Here is a 5,074-nt window from a genome sequence, read left to right as displayed (position 1 = left end):
TTCTCTGAGCTGCGTGGCCGTAGTATGCGTCTCTCTTCCGTGTTGGTTCTCTTAATTCTACTACTAAGTAAAAAGGCCTCACTATTTTGGGGTTCTCTTAGCCTATTTCTTACTTTAATTTGGGAAAATAAGGATAACAGCATTAATTTAAACAAGAGAAATATCCGTTAGCCCATGGATAAAATCATTGTGGCAATTGGGAAACAGCAGGTTAGCTTCGTCGTAAGGCACCCAAGAAAAAAATGGTAGGTTGAAGTCCCCTATGACAATAATTTGATCATTGAACGTAATGCCGATACGACAGTATTAATAGCTGAGAGGTGATTAAAGTAAACCTCAACATCAGACCTGGGAGGAATGTAAGGAAAAATGCCGACACAACACGATCTTTGACTGCAACAAATTCTATTCCATGGATGTCATTGAATGGGAATAACTCAGATGAGAAATCAATTTTGACTGCAATCAGAACCCTGCTAGCAAAATATGGGCGATTCATCCTATAAATAGCGTAATTATCAATGAAAATTTAATGATCATTGATATAAGAGTTTAGACATGTTTCAGTAAAAGCGATGGCGTCGAAATCAAAATACGCACTATTTGTATGAATTGTACGCAAATTTCACAACAAACTGCGTACGTTCTGACAGTGAATAGAAAAATGGTTCATCAGTTTTTTAGAGCAGCATGTTCGGTATTTCTAGGTGTGGAGATAATGTTTTTTATCCCCAATCGGCCGACTAATTATTTCGAATTAAATAAAACTCGGCGCAGAAATAAAATTACGATATGTTCTTTAATGCGTGACATCCAAATTACAATTGTGGCTTGCCTGCCCTTTACATTGCCGCTCCGATCGCTAAGCGCAGCTTCGCTCGGCCGACGTCGGTAGGCAGACGCAAAGCGGAGATAGCGAAGAGCGAGCTGGCAGAGAGCGTTTAGCAGGGCAAGCAAGCGCAAAGCTTTAACAAATAAATGAGTGACATAGACATAAGTAACAAACAAAATAAGCGGCTGAGGGCCAAGAATTAGGTGCTATTTGGCAAGCAGCTAATCGGCTGGGTTCTGCTCCGAACATTCACCCCCCGTTGGAAGGCAAAGGCTTTCAACAGATCCATCCTGAAGGGGCAGAACCGCTATTTTTCCAACGGCCCTCTTGAAGATGCTTGCTTGGGCGCAGCTGGCGGCTACGCTGGGATGATCGTCGAACGCAGCAATCGGCGCATCTTTACGAAGGCGGCTTGTCGTGATTACGTCTTGATCATCGGGAACCTCTGTAATTGCATAGAATGGCAGGAAATTTGGCAATGTAGAAATTGTTGAAAGTTGAATTTCATTTAGCGTGGATATGTAGGTTTTTAATATATGGAAAAGTTCGCGCTGCAGTTCCTGATTCTCCGATCGCAGTTTTTCCACTTGCACCTGGCACTCGAGCAGCTGCTTCCTGCATTGCTGCTCTAAGTTTTGGTACTCCAGCGTTGTGGGTCGAAAATCGTCAATAGAGATGCACGAGGAATTTTCAAAAGCGGCTAAAGCTGCACGCTTATTCTCCGAGCTATCAATGTTTGCTGATACTATCCAACCAAGTTTAGTCTCCTGCAATGTTGGCAATTGGGCTGATAGTCGAATCTGTCCGACGCACATTAAATCGAAGAACAAACCAGAACCTATCAACAGATCGATACGTTGGGGCTTGGAGAAATTGGGATCAGCTAGTTTTAGATTATTCGGCATTGGCCAATCCTTTGCGTCTACGCCGAAGTTAGGCTGCATTTCCGTAATTGAGTTGGTGACAATTGCAGCGAAGGAAGCTCGATAGCTTGCGTCCTGGGATTGTACAACTATATGTACAGACTTGCTCGAAGGTAGAATGGAATCCCCGATTCCAGAGATGTGAACATAAGACGAGCGATGATCCAACTGCAACTGATCAGCAAGTCTAGATGTTACAAAGTTTGCCTGTGATGCAGAATCCAAAATGGCACGACATGGGATAAGTGCTCCATAACGATCTGTTACATGGACGAAGGCAGTAGGTAGCAACACGTTCTGGCTAGGCTGAGATTTCTGGATCGAGGGGGGAGGGCTAGAACACCCGCTTGCTAGAAGCACAGTCGCGGCCTCTTGCTGGATCGATTCCTCGGCCGGTGAAGAGGAAGATGAAGCACCAGTTCCCGATGGAATGTGGAGTAGCGTGTGATGTTTGGCCTGGCAATGCCTGCAAAGTCCTGACCTGCACCTCTGCAATTCATGGCCTTTGTTGAGGCAGTTCAAACACAAGCGGCTCTTCTTTGCTTCTTTGTATCGTTCAAACGCAGATAGATTCAGGAATGCCTGACATCTAGATATGTAATGCTCGGAGGAATTGCAATGGTTACATATGGGGTTAGGATGGTCGTTACTGGAGGTGATAAGGGTGACAGGATTGTCTTCTCCCACCTGTTGACTAGGACTTGTTGCCATGGCTGATCCCAAATTCTCCAGCATCCGACATCTCGCTTCCAAAAATGAGGCCATGCTTGACCACCGAGGCAATCCTGACGTCGGCAAGTTCTCTTCCCATTTCTCCTTTGTTTTGTGGTCCAGTTTCGTGCCTATAATGAAGATCAGCAACCCATCCGAAATCTCCTGCGGGGTCGCCAAGGTGCACGCAAGTGCGAATTGATTTTGTCGCTGAGCGCGCGCAAGCCGATAGCTGAGCCCTTCTCCACCCCTTGCAGCCCGAAAATAGCCTTGACGTGTGCCTGAAAATGTAACAGTTTATTATCGAATCGCAACATTAGCAAATTCAACGCCTTGTCGTAATTCTCCTCAGAAAGTTCCAAGGAACGAATCGTATCCAGCGCAGCACCATCTAGACATCCACGAAGATATTGGAATTTTTCGATGATTGGTATACGATGGTCTTTGTGCACCATTGTCGAGAACATCGAGTGGAATTCTGGCCAATCCATGTAGTTCCCCCCGAATCGCGGAAGCTGCAACTCGGGCATTCGAGAACGGCCTATACTATTATAGGCGAACAACGACGAATTCCCCTCGAGAGTATGCCGAGCCGTTGAATTGGCAAAATTTACCGTGCGAGCAGCCATCAACTCCCGCGACAGCCTGGACCTAACCTTCACATAAACATTCGAAAAGTCCAGCCGGGCATCATGGGCTAACTGCAGGAAATCCAGCCTTTCAAGGCTCGTTTGAGCGGCATCGAAATCCGCATTCATTCGCTCGATTTGCTCTAAGCGAGCTTGAAGTTCTGCCTCATCTAACTCGGAAAGCTCTTCCTTGGTGAGAAAGCGATCCATGGCCTTTAGTTGGCGCGCGATGGACTCGGCCTTGTGCTTGTAGAAATCTACATCACTCGGCATTGCTGCGTTCGCGACATTGGTAGGCTCAGGTGCTGCCATGTTGAGGTTTTAAAAGAGTCACTCAGCACGACCGAAAATGACACCCTGTATACGTATAAACGTGGGAACCGAACGCAAAGGGATTACAGCTAATGCCTTTAGCTGTGCGGCTGTGCGAGCTGTCCGATTCCGCTTTGTACTCCGCTTGTGTGTATTAGTGAGTTCGCTGCACTGCCTACCGCACTGCACTGACCGAATTGTCGCGACAGAGAAATTAATAGCCAGCAATGCGTGTATGTAGGTGTATGTAAGTGTGTTTTAGCACCGAATTGTGCTTAACCGCCGAAAATTTGCTAGGGCTAACGAATGTCGATCGCGAATGATTATTAATTGACACTGCAACTCAGAGATCACGTCGGGGTCGCCAAATTTTATGTGGAGATAATGTTTTTTATCCCCAATCGGCCGACTAATTATTTCGAATTAAATAAAACTCGGCGCAGAAATAAAATTACGATATGTTCTTTAATGCGTGACATCCAAATTGCAAGTGTGCCTGCCCTTTACATTGCGGCTCCGATCGCAAAGCGCAGCTTCGCTCGGCCGACGTCGGTAGGCAGACGCAAAGCGGAGATAGCGAAGAGCGAGCTGGCAGAGAGCGTTTAGCAGGGCAAGCAAGCGCAGAGCTTTAACAAACAAATGAGTGACATAGACATAAGTAACAAACAAAATAAGCGGCTGAGGGCCAAGAATTAGGTGCTATTTGGCAAGCAGCTAATCGGCTGGGTTCTGCTCCGAACACTAGGACTTAGGTTAGAATCGCTCAAGAGATTTAAAAAGAAAAGAATCATGGAGACATGTATTTGCGTATTTATGTATAATTATGTATAAGCAGGTTCGAGTATGTACAACGAAGCGGCAGCTTGTATCGGGGGTGGAAGCGTAACTGATTCTAGCTTACATGCTAAGACAACGGTGAGCGACGTGCGGATCGTAAAAGAGCACAGAGCCGGGAGAGCGAGAGCGAGGCAGAGGGCGATGTAACTGGCTGTTAACTGAGTGCAGTACGCAGAAGCGATAATAGACTGTTAGCCTGGGGCGCGGTTAATATTCAATATTAATGAGATTCTATAATATACCAAAACAAAATAACAATAATGTCGTATGATATTTAATCAAAGGGTAGAAAATGCAGGAGCGAGAAAAAAAATTTCGACGACTATACAACCATCGAGCTGGCGCATCTCCCTAGTAACTTCGATGGAATACATCCTTACAAAACGGAACATAAGCTAGGCAGTAAACAGCTTCAACCCGTTCAAATCGCCAGGTCCGTACCCAGTAATTCCGGCCCATCTTCAAGGGCCGGGGAAATGTCCATCAACTGGCTACAATGTACAATGATTCCCAGGCCCACAGAAGGATCGAAGCTGGACAAGCTGGTCTTCCAAGCAGAGGTCATATTGATCAGGGAAGCTCTGAACTGCCTTCAAGCTGTTGCCGTTATGTCAGCTCGGATAAACATTTGTAGACGATGTTGCTAGATAATTAAATGATTAGTGTTGCCCCAGGTGTGTTGTCGCAAGTTTCCCTAGAATATAATAGCATAGATAGCAGCAAAAAAAAAAATATTAGCTGCCGACATTGAAAAAATTATCATCCATATTATCGGTAATTGTTGAGGTACTATTTTCTAAAAATATAACCTTGTCTACTTCAAACACCCT

Source organism: Drosophila miranda, chromosome 3, assembly GCF_003369915.1.
Source record: "Drosophila miranda strain MSH22 chromosome 3, D.miranda_PacBio2.1, whole genome shotgun sequence".
Classification (NCBI taxonomy): domain Eukaryota; kingdom Metazoa; phylum Arthropoda; class Insecta; order Diptera; family Drosophilidae; genus Drosophila; species Drosophila miranda.
Note: the sequence above shows the minus strand (reverse complement) of the source record.